The sequence below is a fragment of the Molothrus aeneus genome, chromosome 9 (genome assembly GCF_037042795.1).
Source record: "Molothrus aeneus isolate 106 chromosome 9, BPBGC_Maene_1.0, whole genome shotgun sequence".
Taxonomy (NCBI): Eukaryota; Metazoa; Chordata; class Aves; order Passeriformes; family Icteridae; genus Molothrus; species Molothrus aeneus.
The window spans coordinates 72,211-87,955 of record NC_089654.1 but is presented as its reverse complement, the minus strand read 5'-3'; positions in this window follow the sequence as shown (position 1 = coordinate 87,955).

The window sequence follows — 15,745 nt, the reverse complement described above, 5'->3', positions numbered from 1 at the left end:
GAAATCACTGGGCCTGGTGCTGTCACCATTGCAGGTGTGGGATGGGGGCTGAACATGGCATAAGAACCATAGGGCTGGCACGGAGACTGTGAAATAAAGCTTGTGGGTCAAGAGCTGAAAGAGCTGAAATCACTGGGTCTGGTGCTGTCTTCATTGCAGGTGTGGGATGGGGGCTGAACATGGCATAAGGACCATAGGGCTGGCACGGAGACGATAAAATAAAGCTTGTGGGTCAAGAGCTGAAAGAGCTGAAATCACTGGGCTGGTGCTGTCTTCATTGCAGGTGGGGAATCAGGGCTGAACACAGCATAAGAACTATAGGTCCGGCACGGAGACCTTAGTGTTCTTGCGTCAAAATCCCTGTAGGCCTGTGACATGGCTGCAGGGGCTGGGGATTGTGACTGAAACTAGAACAGAACGTGTGGAGTGGGAAAGGGGGCTGCAGACTTGCGCCTGAAAACCCCGTCGATGGTAGAATATTGTTTGCGCCTGGGATGGAACCTCTAGAGGTGGAACTGAAATCAATGTGGGGCTGGGAAGTGGACTGTACGGCTGTGATTTGAATGAAAACAGAAAAGGTCCTAGACCTGTGAATGGGGCGGTGGGCAATGAGATGAACTTATGCAGGAGCTGGCACAGTGACAAGGGATTGTTGGGCGGGAGGTAAAATCACTGCAGGGCTGGAATATTGCTGGTAGGGGGGTTGTGAGAGGCTCGTGCAGGAGCTGAATTGTTGCCGAGCTGGAGCCAAGATCAAGATGCTGCCCTTAGAAGCTGGAGAAACACAGAGATGGAGCTGCAAGAAGAGAGCTGGCAGTAAAATAAAGCTTGTGGGTCAAGAGCTGAAAGAGCTGAAATCACTGGGCCTGGTGCTGTCACCATTGCAGGTGTGGGATGGGGGCTGAACATGGCATAAGAACCATAGGGCTGGCACGGAGACGGTAAAATAAAGCTTGTGGGTCAAGAGCTGAAAGAGCTGAAATCACTGGGTCTGGTGCTGTCTTCATTGCAGGTGTGGGATGGGGGCTGAACATGGCATAAGGACCATAGGGCTGGCACGGAGACGATAAAATAAAGCTTGTGGGTCAAGAGCTGAAAGAGCTGAAATCACTGGGCTGGTGCTGTTTTCATTGCAGGTGGGGAATCAGGGCTGAACACAGCATAAGAACTATAGGTCCGGCACGGAGACCTTAGTGTTCTTGCGTCGAAATCCCTGTAGGCCTGTGACATGGCTGCAGGGGCTGGGGATTGTGACTGAAACTAGAACAGAACGTGTGGAGTGGGAAATGGGACTGCAGCCTTGCGCCTGAAAACCCCGTCGATGGTAGAATATTGTTTGCGCCTGGGATGGAACCTCTAGAGGTGGAACTGAAATCAATGTGGGGCTGGGAAGTGGACTGTACGGCTGTGATTTGAATGAAAACAGAAAAGGTCCTAGACCTGTGAATGGGACTGGGGGAATGAGATGAACTTATGCAGGAGCTGGCACAGTGACAAGGGATTGTTGGGCGGGAGGTAAAATCACTGCAGGGCTGGAATATTGCTGGTAGGGGGGTTGTGAGAGGCTCGTGCGGGAGCTGAATTGTTGCCGAGCTGGAGCCAAGATCAAGATGCTGCCCTTAGAAGCTGGAGAAACACAGAGCTGGAGCTGCAAGAAGAGAGCTGGCAGTAAAATAAAGCTTGTGGGTCAAGAGCTGAAATCACTGGGCTTGGTGCTGTCATCATTGCAGGTGTGGGATGGGGGCTGAACATGGCATAGAAACCATAGGGCTGGCACAGAGACGGTAAAATAAAGCTTGTGGGTCAAGAGCTGAAAGAGCTGAAATCACTGGGCTGGTGCTGTCATCATTGCAGGTCAGGGATGGGGGCTGAACATGGCATAAGAACCATAGGGCTGGCACGGAGACTTTAGTGTTCTTGCGTCGAAATCCCTGTAGGCCTGTGACATGGCTGCAGGGGCTGGGGATTGTGACTGAAACTAGAACAGAATGTGTGGAGCGGGAAAGGGGGCTGGAGCCTTGCGCCTGAAAACCCCGTCGATGGTAGAATATTGTTTGCGCCTGGGATGGAACCTCTAGAGGTGGAACTGAAATCAATGTGGGGCTGGGAAGTGGACTGTACGGCTGTGATTTGAATGAAAACAGAAAAGGTCCTAGACCTGTGAATGGGGCGGTGGGCAATGAGATGAACTTATGCAGGAGCTGGCACAGTGACAAGGGATTGTTGGGCGGGAGGTAAAATCACTGCAGGGCTGGAATATTGCTGGTGGGGGGGTTGTGAGAGGCTCGTGCGGGAGCTGAATTGTTGCCGAGTTGGAGCCAAGATCAAGATGCTGCCCTTAGAAGCTGGAGAAACACAGAGCTGGAGCTGCAAGAAGAGAGCTGGCAGTAAAATAAAGCTTGTGGGTCAAGAGCTGAAAGAGCTGAAATCACTGGGCCTGGTGCTGTCATGATTGCGGATCTGGGATGGGGGCTGAACATGGCATAAGAACCATAGGGCTGGCACGGAGACGGTAAAATAAAGCTTGTGGGTCAAGAGCTGAAAGAGCTGAAATCACTGGGCTTGGTGCTGTCATCATTGCAGGTGTGGGATGGGGGCTGAACATGGCATAGAAACCATAGGGCTGGCACAGAGACGGTAAAATAAAGCTTGTGGGTCAAGAGCTGAAAGAGCTGAAATCACTGGGCTGGTTCTGTCATCATTGCAGGTCTGGGATGGGGGCTGAACATGGCATAAGAACCATAGGGCTGGCACGGAGACTTTAGTGTTCTTGCGTCGAAATCCCTGTAGGCCTGTGACATGGCTGCAGGGGCTGGGGATTGTGACTGAAACTAGAACAGAATGTGTGGAGTGGGAAAGGGGGCTGGAGCCTTGTGCCTGAAAACCCCGTCGATGGTAGAATATTGTTTGCGCCTGGGATGGAACCTCTAGAGGTGGAACTGAAATCAATGTGGGGCTGGGAAGTGGACTGTACGGCTGTGATTTGAATGAAAACAGAAAAGGTCCTAGACCTGTGAATGGGGCGGTGGGCAATGAGATGAACTTATGCAGGAGCTGGCACAGTGACAAGGGATTGTTGGGCGGGAGGTAAAATCACTGCAGGGCTGGAATATTGCTGGTGGGGGGGTTGTGAGAGGCTCGTGCGGGAGCTGAATTGTTGCCGAGGTGGAGCCAAGATCCAGATGCTGCCCTTAGAAGCTGGAGAAACACAGAGCTGGAGCTGCAAGAAGAGAGCTGGCAGTAAAATAAAGCTTGTGGGTCAAGAGCTGAAAGAGCTGAAATTACTGTAGGCCTGGTGCTGTCATGATTGCGGATCTGGGATGGGGGCTGAACATGGCATAGAAACCATAGGGCTGGCATAGAGACGGTAAAATAAAGCTTGTGGGTCAAGAGCTGAAAGAGCTGAAATCACTGGGTCTGGTGCTGTCTTCATTGCAGGTGTGGGATGGGGGCTGAACATGGCATAAGAACCATAGGGCTGGCACGGAGACGATAAAATAAAGCTTGTGGGTCAAGAGCTGAAAGAGCTGAAATCACTGGGCTGGTGCTGTCTTCATTGCAGGTGGGGAATCAGGGATGAACACAGCATAAGAACTATAGGTCTGGCACGGAGACCTTAGTGTTCTTGCGTCGAAATCCCTGTAGGCCTGTGACATGGCTGCAGGGGCTGGGGATTGTGACTGAAACTAGAACAGAACGTGTGGAGTGGGAAAGGGGACTGCAGCCTTGCGCCTGAAAACCCCGTCGATGGTAGAATATTGTTTGCGCCTGGGATGGAACCTCTAGAGGTGGAACTGAAATCAATGTGGGGCTGGGAAGTGGACTGTACGGCTGTGATTTGAATGAAAACAGAAAAGGTCCTAGACCTGTGAATGGGACTGGGGGAATGAGATGAACTTATGCAGGAGCTGGCACAGTGACAAGGGATTGTTGGGCGGGAGGTAAAATCACTGCAGGGCTGGAATATTGCTGGTGGGGGGGGTTGTGAGAGGCTCGTGCGGGAGCTGAATTGTTGCCGAGTTGGAGCCAAGATCAAGATGCTGCCCTTAGAAGCTGGAGAAACACAGAGCTGGAGCTGCAAGAAGAGAGCTGGCAGTAAAATAAAGCTTGTGGGTCAAGAGCTGAAAGAGCTGAATTCACTGGGCCTGGTGCTGTCGTCATTGCAGGTCTGGGATGGTGGCTGAACATGGCATAGAAACCATAGTGCTGGCACGGAGACTTTAGTGTTCTTGCGTCGAAATCACTGTGGGCCTGTGACATGGCTGCAGGGTCTAGGGCTTGTGAGCAGAAGTAGAACAGTATGTGTGGAGTGGGAAAGGGAGCTTCTTTCTTGTTATTGAAAACCCTGTCGATGGTCGAATATTGTTTGCGCCTGGGATGGAACTTCTTTGGGTTGGAGCTGAAATCTCTGTGGGGCTGGGAAGTGGACTGTGGCGCTGTGATTTGAACGAAAACGGAAATGGTCCCAGACCTGTGAATGGGGCTGTGGGCAATGAGAAGAACTTCTTCTATTTTATAATTTTATTTTTTATTTAATTTTTAGTTTTAACTTTTCTATTTTTAAAGCATTTTTAATTTTTTAAATTTTATTTTTATCTCTAATTTTTAGTTTTAATATTTTTACTTTCTTTTAATTTTATTTTTTATTTAATTTTTAGTCGTGATTTTTCTATTTTTAAAGCTTTTTATTTTATTTTTAATTTTATTTTTTATTTAATTTTTATTTGTATTTTTTTATTTTTAAAGCTTTTTTTATTTTTAAAATTTTTTTATCTTTAATTTTTAGTTTTAATTTTTTATTTCTTTTTTTAATTTTATTTTTTATTTAATTTTTAGTTTTGATTTTTCTATTTTTAAAGCTTTTTATTTTATTTTTTAATTTTATCTTTATTTTTTCGTTTTAATTTTTCTATTTCTAAAGAAGTTATTTTATTTTTCATTTTTATTTTTTATTTAATTTTTATTTTTGATTTTTCTATTTTTAAAGCTCTTGTTCTTATTTGTAATTTTTAATTTTTTATTTAATTTTTAGTTTTTATTTTTCTATTTTTAAAGCATTTATTTTAATTTTTTAATTTTATTTTTTATTTTATTTTTATTTTTTATTTTTCTATTTTTAAAGCTTTTTTTGTTATTTTTTAATTTTATTTTTTTTTTAAATTTTTAAATTTTTTTAATTTTATTTTTTAATTTTTAGTTTAATTTCTTTTTAATGCATTTATTTTATTTTTTATTTTTTATTTAATTTTTATTTTTGATTTTTCTATTTTTAAAGCGTTTTTTGTTATTTTTTAATTTTATTTTTTATTTAATTTTTTTAAAATTTTTCCATTTTTAAAGCTTTTTTTAAAATTTTTTTATTTATAGAGCTTTTTATTTTATTTTATTTGGTGCTGTCCAGACCAACTCAAGCTGGTGATTGTGGTGGTGTTTGAGGGTCTTGCAGTTACCCCGATTAATAGGTAGAGATGATGTTTGGAGGCCACAGTATTACAGGCAGGGGTTCAACAGTTCTTTAGGGTCTTTCAGGTGATTTTTCAGGGATTTTTAGGGATATTTTAGGGGTTTTTTTGCAGGAGTTTTTTAGGAATTCTCTGGAAATGTTTAGGATACCTTTAGGGCTTTTTCAGGGCTTTTAAAATAATTTTTAGAGTGTTTTAATGACTGTCTTACCGGGGCGCCCCAGCCACCCAAGGCACCCCATGCCGGCGCCGCGGCGCTCCAGCCCAGGCTCCCGTCAGCGCCGCCCGTGGTCGCTTCCCCTCTCCTGCCGCCGCCGCTGCATGGCGGGCCGAGCCGCGCCTTCCCCACCGCACCCTCCCGCTTCAGAGCTGCTGGATGGCGCGGCTCCGCCGCCTCCTGCAACCATGGGCGTCCCGGCATTCCCTTCCATGGCCACAGCCGCAGCCCCATTCCCGTTCCCGCAGCTCCGCCGCCTCCCGCATCCCCGGCCCACCCGGCGCCATGTGACTGCCCGCGCTGCAGTAGTGACGGAACCCAAGCATGCGCAGTTGCTACAACCCCAGCACCAGTGATATCACTCCGCGCCGACTCATGGAACCACAGCGCTGCTTACGGGATCAGCCGCACGCATGCGCAGGTCTATCTCCACGGCCCCGCCGCCACCCCCCACTGCTTTCGCCGCAGCTTTGGTACAGCGCGGTCCCGGTTCCGAGCCGCTGCGTGCCGCTGTCCGGCCACAGCCGGCATCCCTGTGCCCTGTCACGCCACTTCTGCCGCCACTGCGTCTGTACACGGCACCACAGCAGGCGAAAATTGCAGCGCCTTGCACGTATCCTTCCGCGTCTCTCCTTCTGCCGGGCACCGAGAGATCCCTCCGCAGCGCAGCGCGTAACCGTGCACAACCGATACCTGGTGTGCCTCCGCGTTTTCGCCTTCCACACTCCTAGCACCCAGTGGGACTACTTTGTGTCACGATTCGTCTGCACAGCCACATCCATGCACACAAACCGTGCGACGAGGAGGAGGAGGAGGAGGAGGAGGTTGGAATATGACAGCTGCTTTAATAAATACAGGACAGAGAGAGAATTATTGTGCCCTTGCAAATGCCAACCCTTTGATCCCAACACAAAAGAATTTCAAAAAAGAACTGTTCCCAAATAGCTCCAGAGTCCCTTCAGTGTTTGGGACAGATTTCTCGACCCAAAATTAGACAGTAAACCCTGAAAATTCGCCAGCATTAATACCAAAATTAGAAAATAGATACATATCACAAAAATCTTTTGATAATTTTCAACTAACAGACTGGTGTGAAAAACGCCAATCACTTGCTTTTAAAATTTTTGAAAGTTTAATAGTAATAAAATGGTTATAAAAATAGTAATACAATTAGAATAATAATAATTTGGACAATTTTAATTAGGACAATATGAGACAACAAAACAAAGAGTTACGGACATCCGGGTACCTTTTTCTGGGCAGCATGAGCCCGAAAAAAGGACCCCCGTTAACAAAGGATTAACCCTTAAAAGCAATAGCCTGTTGCATAGTCATACACTTCATACATGATGCATAAATTCCATTCAAATACAGCATTCTGTCTGGTCATCATCCACTTCTTCCTTCTAATCCTAATGGTGCCTTGGAGACAGGAAGAAGTTTGTTTCTTCTGATAAGAGGGCAATATATAAAAATTCTTTTTCTCTGAAAGATCCAGGTGTCCTGTGGCCGCTATCTTGCTGCAAGTCCTTTCTTTAAAAAAAGTATCTTACATAGCATTGTTTCTATTTTAACAGTTTTTATAACCTAAAACTATATTTAACACACTACTTAAGAGAATTAATACAGCATTCCTTTCTAACACAACACATATAATATTCATTTTAATATTTCAAAAAAGCCAATCATAAAATACCTGCATTTGTCACAATCCCCACTCTTATTCTTTGTAAATCCTTTGGCTTGAGCAATATTTCTTATCTACTTGCATCTTCTGGACTATGCGGGCAAAATAAAACAGGGGATTACACAAGGAAGAAATATAAAAATAGTTGCAACACATAAAATGAAAGATCTTAATTTCTTCTAATACATTACCCTGCCAGCTAGGTTTTAACATTGTTTTCTAATTTTTGGGCCGGTACCTGGGTTATTATATGCATATATATTTTTTTCTTCTTTGATTTCTTTTGCTTTTTCTAGAATGACTTTTCTGTGGTCATCAATTTTCAACAATTTGATATATTAAACTTTCCACAAACACCCCCTTCTTTGGCCAATAAATAGTGTAAAGCCAACCTATTCTGATACACTACAGTTTTTGTTTGGCTTAGCTGACTTGATATTAACTCCAATGCCTGGGCAGCTCCATTTGCTATCATTTCTATAACTGCTTGGAGTCTTGTAATACGACTCAATAGATAATTTGGGGTCAATACAGAGTTAAGTTGCTGTGCTGGTTTTACCTTTTCGTTTATTATTTGTTTTTTTACCAAATCTCGAACCGTCAAGATTAAATGTAAAACAAATCCCTCTCTCTCCTTTTGGACATTCAATTCCAAATCTATTACCACTTTTTCCTAAGTTTCTTGTAATCCAATAATTTACTCCATTTTGACTACAGGTTCTTAATTTGGATGGGTTATAACAGTGGCTGTTGACATAGGTGTGTGTAATTAAAGAGGAACTTTGGTTTCTTTCCACGTGATGCTTTCTGCAGCATTTGTGACACGATCTTGCTCGTATCCCGAAAGGGAAAAGAGAACAAATGAGTGCCAGAAACAGGAATAACAGAGCTCCAGTATGCCTTATACTCCCACCTCCCAGGCCTGTGAGGTTGCAACCCACAGCAGGTGTATTTGATCTTCTCGGTGGCAAAATACAGAGGCCAATCTGATCGTGCCCTCTATTTCCTTGTCACTTTCTCTTAAATAATTTCCAGGCAAATTGGTTTGGACACCCTTTAACTGTGGTCTCTTACCGTTCTTCAGGTATCTCTCATTCACCAGGCACTAGTAATTCCCATCCACAAAACTAAGTTATTACTTTAACACTTTTTGCAATAAGAGCATAAATGTTGTGAACTACAATACTAATTATTCTCACAATTCAAGCATTTACTTATAACCCAGCTAGCATGTCCAGTCTTGGAATGAATCAAATAAAGTTTACTGATGGAAATGGTAATTCTCCTTCTCCCCTGTACAATTCTCAGGCTAAGGTCAGAACACAAAAACAGTCTTGATCCTTCTATCTGGAGTATTCCTCCCCTAAGGAGATGTTTTATTCAGGCAAGACCAGAATAAAACCAGGCAGTGTTTGAAATCAGTGGTACAAGCGTTGTCTTAATTCTTAATTCTGTGTTGTTCTTTGTACATTTCTTGGATCATTTGCCTTTTTTGAAACTATTACCACTCAGTCCCCTTTGAGAAAACGCCAAGGGAAGAGCCCTTTTGCCAAGGGGCAGCATCTGAGCAGGCCAGGCAGCATGTGGGGTTCCAGGAGAGGGCTTTCAACTTTCCCCTTTTACTGTGCCAGTCCCTCCTCAGAGCCCCCAGACCCTCCACAGCACTCCCAGAAAGGAGAGGGGTTATTAGGAGAAAAAGGGTTTAGAAAAAAAGGGAAAAAGCTTCCTTTTCCTTTATTTTTTGTGTTCAAACTGGGAGGGACTCTGCTTCCCCTGCAATTTTAATGGTCTCAGTTGAAAGAATCCCTGCCTTTTCTATGCTGTTCGGGGTGTTAATTGACAGCGAGTCCTCATTTTCGATTATTCCCCAGTTTAAATAGAAGGGGAAAATCTTGACAAGGTTTCTTATGGGTTTGAATTAAGGGTAGCCGCCCCCTTTTTATTGTCCTGAGGCCTAAACTGAGGGAGAAGCCCAGCTGTCCCTCCATCTTAAGAGTTGAACTGAGGGAAAAATCCCTCTTTTTTCATCCCTGGAGAGATTTAAAGAGAGAAGAAAACCCTTCTTTTCCCAATAATTAAGGAGAGTAAATTAAAGGGCAGAAGCTATTTATTTGCTATTGTATTCGTTTCAGTAGAGGTAACTGCCCCATTTCCTCTTTTTAAGGGGTGCACTGGAAGGAAGCTCTGCTTTTTTCAGCATTTTAAGGGTTTAAAAATACATTTCAGGGCCCTTCTTTCTGTGCCATAGGACCAAGTATCTCAGAGCAGGGTGAGCCTGGCATGCACTTAACCCTTACACTGCCTGGGAAGCTTTTATTTTTCTTATTTTTACTTATAATGTAGATAGGCCTAATTAGAGGTCCCAAGGAGACTTAGACGATTCATATCATAAGCATTCTTCTCCACCAGGCTCAGTCACACATGAAGTACTACTTAATAGCCACTAAGGAATAATTATGTAAGTTCACAGCAAATTAGCCAATTTATCTAGTTATGCTGCCTAAACAGAAAGTTTTATTTCTTACCAGTTTCCTGCCCATTTACTCCAAGTAGTTGTTGCAAAAAACAAAGCACTGTTATTTTTCAGAAGAGTTTTCTTCTATAACAAGCCCTTTGCTCCCCTTGAATTTGAGTCAGAGGAGCCAAACAGCTGCAACTGCTCTGAGGGCTTTCATACCAGGTGGGATTCACCCCCCTCCCTTTTCCTGGGTGCCATGGGAACGAGAGGCGGGCACCATCAGGGGTATATTAACCCCAGCCTTTGCTCAGGGCCTTCATTCCCTCTCTGGGATGTGCTAGGATCAGAGCTCTCCTCTCATTTCACTCTCATCTCAGGTAAGAGGCTCTTTCAGCTTATCTCAGCTTGTTTTCAGCAGGTGTTTCTGGGCATCTAAAGCAACAGAGGCTTTGAAGATACTGTGAAGAAAACAGCATAGAATACAGGGAGTATTTAAGTTCACAGTTTTGGGTTTTGTGTTTAGGGGTGGTAAAGTGCATTTGTAATTTCCTGTTTTGTTCTTATTTTGTTTTGTATTTTTTTTTAGGAGGAGCGCAGCTTCCAGAGACTCCAGGTTGTGTCAACTACAACACTTTTTTCAGCAGATTCATTGTGTCACAAGAGGAATCTGCCCAGTGTCCAAGATGATGTTTGAGATTGAGGCTTCAGGTAAGCTGAGGATTGTGACTAGGAGAGGGAGGGTGAGCAGGTATCCGGTTAGGAGTTATTGTTGGGGAGGTGGTTTTGAAGGCAGCAGGGTGTTTATTTGAGGGCCCCCCCACCCAAGGCCTTTTAGAAGCCTAGCAGAGGCATTCACACGTCTTGCAGCACACAAGGTCATCCACTGCACTCACAGGAATGCTATTTAACTTTGCCTTTCCATTACCCAGGTGCTACTCATAATAACGGCCACAGCCTTGGAATCAGGATGAAGCTGGAGCCTGAAGGAGCCAGGCACACTCAGGAGAGGGCAAGTAGCTGACTTGCTGGGATTTGGCCCACATAACTCTGTACTCATACTTTGGTTTTGTTTTTCTTTATTGTAGCTGACCGAGAGGCTAACAGGCCATCACGGGGCCCTCCGAGGCAGACTCATTTCAGGTGCAACGTGGATCCTCATCACCGATCATCCAAAAGATAAGTCAGGGCCACGGCCTGGAGATGGGACAATGGGAGAGCAGCGGGTTGGGAGTTCCTGGGACAGATTTAAAAATTAGCAGAGGGAAAAGCAATCTTCTCCAAGGGGCCTCTTAGGACAGCTGAAGGGAGAGGCTCTAATTTTGACGGCAGCTTTCAGGCGGGCAGCGCAGAGCAGTTCCGGTCCACGTCGTGTTGTCCGGTGTACTGTGTTACCTAGTGTGTCTTTGGGGTCCCTTTTGCCTTTTCCCCTCGAGACCCTCACCACAAGCATGATGTGTTGTGTTTGTTGTCCCCCTGTTTGTCACGTTCCGTGTCACGGGTGTCCGCACATATTTGTGCCGGAGCCGCTCTGCCCTGCCCTGCCGCATAGCCTGCTGCAACAGGACAAGTCCCAGGGAGTTGCAGTTTGTGGGGTGTTGCCAGACTCTAGATGATATTCATAGATAGACACAAGATGTTTGGAGCTGTGAAGTTATCCCGCAGCCCTTTGACTTTTGTCCTCGCTTTCTTTCAGATGCCGAAGGATAAAATCCAGGGCAAAATCCATCCACCCATCCCAGGTGAGGAGGTTCCCCCGAGCAGGTCAGTCACCGTTTGTCTCTGCAGGGAGAGTGTAAAGTGTGACTCTGTTACAGCTCTGTTCTTTTTCTTTTTAGGAAGTAAAGCTGGATATCGGCAGTCAAGATGAGGTGGGCAAGGTGAGCATTGAGTAGGGTACAGAAGCAGTTGTTAATGCTCCAGTCTCGCTTTCCAGTGCAACTCTAAGCATCTGTTCCTGTTTCTGTGCTTTAGGCAATCCACTCGGAGTACGCTGAGCCCCAGTCGCCGACACGCCGAGCACGCCGCTCTCCCGAGCCCTGCGGAAGAATCACGGGACTCGGTGATGGAGCTGAGCGTTCTTAGGAGCACGGTGAGTAGCAGACTTGTGGGGTTTTGGCCGAGGGGCTGCCAAGATCAGGCACTGATGTTTGGTTTTCTTTAATACAGCTGTCTGAGAGACACCAGCCCGGTGCCAGCAGGACCTTCCTGGCTGACGAGGTGGCCTTTCTTTGCAGCCGAGACTGGCATCCCCAGATGTGCAAGAGATAAGTAGAGGGCCATGACCCACAGAGGGGATGCAAGCGGGGGGCTGGTTTGGGAATTACTGGGAGGGGTTTTTGAGTCCCCTTTGGAGATGGGGGGGTGTCCATGAAGCGGCCCCTTAGGCCCCATAAAATCAAAGCCTGACTTTGGATCACAGTGCTGAGGCGCGCAGGGCAGAGCAGTCCCGGTGTGTATCGTGTCACTTGTCTTTTGTGTATTTTGTGTTGTTTGGATATGTCATGTCCTTTACCTTAGGCCTTGGAGGGGCCTGTCAGAAACCCTGGCATCATTGTTAGCACCTGCGATCTCTGCATTCCTCGGCCTGGCACCCAGGCCATGGAACTTTGGACTCAGGAGCTCAGACAGGCATCAGCCTCTCTTGTCTCTTTAGAAGCATCCGGTCGGATGTCTTTTCAGGTCTTGTTCTGAGCTGTATGGGCAGCTCTGCCCCGCCAGGATCCATTATGGCGGACTAGGACTTGTGAGAAGGTGAGGGCAGGTAGAGGCTTCTGGCTGTAGGATTCTCAGGCATCCATCTTTGCAGTTTTTGGAATAAATAATTCGGTTAGCATCTTCTTCCTCCAGGTTTCTCTGAGCCTCATCAGCTCGCCATCCATCTTACCTCAGTCATCTAATTTTCTGTCCTTGTGCTCCTTGCAGTCATGGTTCTTGTCTCGAGATTTCTGTCGGTGTTGTGTCCCCGTTGTCTGTCACGTCCTGTCTGTCCTGTGTCACGGGTGTGTGCACACATTTGTGCCGGAGCTGCTCTGCCCTGCCGCATAGCCTGGTGTAATAGGACAAGACCTGGGGAGTTGAAATTTGTAATGTGGGGTGCAGTTGGACTCTAGATGCCATTCCTAGGTTGACCTAAGGTGTTTGCAGCTTTTGAGTTATCCTGCAGGTGTTTGACATATGTTCTAACTCTCTTTCAGGTGCAGATGCATTGCATCCATGGCAGAGCCCCCCATCCTGGGTGAGGGGGTTCCCACAAGCAGGTCAGTCACCATTTGTCTGTGCAGGGGGAGTGTCAAGGGTGACCCTGTTACAGCACTGTTTTTTGTCTTTCTTTTTAGGAAGTAAATCTGGATCTCAGCAGTCAAGTTCAGGAGAGCAAGGTGATCAGTAGCAGTTTTTGTTGCTGAGCTCTCAATTCCTGGGGCAAGTCTAAGCTTCCATTCTCTTTTTTGTGCTTTAGGCAATCCACTCGGAGCCTGCCAAGCCCCCGTCACCAGCCGGCCGATGCACCGGCTTCCCTGCACGTGCGAGCCCTGTGGACGCATTACAGGATCTGGTGATGAAACCCTGAACTCTTCTATTTAAAGGTGCCATCCAGGTGACCTTGGGCACCTGCCAAGGAGTTGCGGTGAGTAGGGGAAGCAGGGAGGAGGCGCGAGGGTCCGCTCAGGTTTCAGCAATGGCAAATCACCTCGTCTCCTTTAACCCAGGCTTATCCCGTGACAATGGCATCAGCCTCGGAGCGCGGCTGAAGGGTGCGGCCCCAGGAGCCGGGCATTCTTAGGAGAACGGTGAGTCGCAGAATTGTTGGGTTTTGGCCAGTGTGCTGCAGAGATCATGCATTGATATTTGGATTTCTTTCACGTAGCTGACTAAGAAACAACAGGGAGTTGTTGAACAACAGTGCCAGCAGGAACTTCCCAGATGTTGAGGCTGCCTTCTTTTGCACCTGATATGGATCTGCATCCCCAGCAGTGCGAGAGATAAGTAGAGGGCTACAACCCACAGAGGGGATGAAAGCGGGGCGCAGGGTAGGGACCCACCGTGAGGGATTTTTGAGTCTCCTTTGGACATGGGGGTGTCCATGAAGTGCACACCCTTAGGCCCCATAAAAGCAAAGCCTGACTTTGGATCACAGTGCTGAGGTGCGCAGGGCAGAGCAGTCCCGGTGTGTATCGTGTCACTTGTCTTTTGTGTATTATGTGTGGTTTGGATATGTCATGTCTTTTACCTTAGGTTGTTGTGGGGCCTGTCAGAAACCCTGGCATCATTGTTAGCATCTGTGATCTCTGCATTCCTCGGCCTGGCACCCAGGCCATAGAACTTTTGCCTCAGGAGCTCAGACAGGCATCAGACTCTCTTGTCTCTTTAGAAGCATCCGGTCGGATGTCTTTTCAGGTCTTGTTCTGAGCTGTATGGGCAGCTGTGCCCCGCCAGGATCCATTATGGTGGACTAGGACTTGTGAGAAGGTGAGGGCAGGTAGAGGCTTCTGGCCGTAGGATTCTCGGGCATCCATCTTTGCAGCTCTTGGACTAAATCATTCAGTTTAGCATCTTCTTCCTCCAGGTTTCTCTGAGCCTCGTCAGCTCACCATCCATCTTACCTCAGTCATCTAATTTTCTGTCCTTGTGCTCCTTGCAGTCATCCTTCTTGCCCAGAGATTTCTGTCCGTGTTGTGTCTCTGTTGTCTGTCACGTCCTGTCTGTCCCGTGTCACGGGTGTGTGCACATATTTGTGCCGGAGCTGCTCTGCCCTGCCGCATAGCCTGGTGTAATAGGACAAGTCCCGGGAAGTTGAAATTTGTGATGTGGGGTGTAGTTGGACTCTAGATGCCATTCCTAGGTTGACCTAAGGTGTTTGCCGCTTTTGAGTTATCCTGCAGGTGTTTGACATGTGTTCTGACTTTCTTTCAGGTGCAGATGCATTGCACCCGTGGCAGAGCCCCCCATCCTGGGTGAGGGGGTTCCCACAAGCAGGTCAGTCACCATTTGTTTCTGCAGGGGGAGTGTCAAATGTGGCCCTGTTACAGCTTTTTTTTTTTGTCTTTATTTTTAGGAAGTATAGCGGGATCCCAGAAATCAAGTTCAGGAGAGCAAGGTGACCAGTAGCATTTCTTGTTGCTGAGCTCTCAATTCCTGGGGCACGTCTCAGTCTCCATTCTTGTTTTTGTGCCTTAGGCCATCCGCTCGGAGCACGCCAAGCTCCCATCCCCAGCGGCCGATGGACCGGGTTTGCCGCTCTCGCCAGCCCTGAGTTCCGGGTCAGGAACCGCCGAGGAGCTGCGGTGAGTCGGGGAAGTAGGGAGGAGGAGCGAGGGTCCCCTCAGGTTTCAGCCATGCCAAATCACCTCATCTACTCTTAACCCAGGCACCCCCTGTGACGACGGCCTCGGTCTCCAAGCGTGCCCGAAGCGTGCGACCCGAGCAGCTGAGTGTTCTTAGGAGAACGGTGAGTAGCAGACTTGTGGGGTTTTGGCCGAGGGGCTGCCAAGATCGGGCACTGATGTTTGGTTTTCTTTAATACAGCTGTCTGAGAGACACCAGCCCGGTGCCAGCAGGACCTTCCTGGCTGACAAGGTGGCCTTTCTTTGCAGCCGAGACTGGCATCCCCAGATGTGCAAGAGATAAGTAGAGGGCCATGACCCACAGAGGGGATGCAAGCGGGGGGCTGGTTTGGGAATTACTGGGAGGGGTTTTTGAGTCCCCTTTGGAGATGGGGGGGTGTCCATGAAGCGGCCCCTTAGGCCCCATAAAATCAAAGCCTGACTTTGGATCACAGTGCTGAGGCGCGCAGGGCAGAGCAGTCCCGGTGTGTATCGTGTCACTTGTCTTTTGTGTATTATGTGTTGTTTGGATATGTCATGTCCTTTACCTTAGGCCTTGGAGGGGCCTGTCAGAAACCCTGGCATCATTGTTAGCACCTG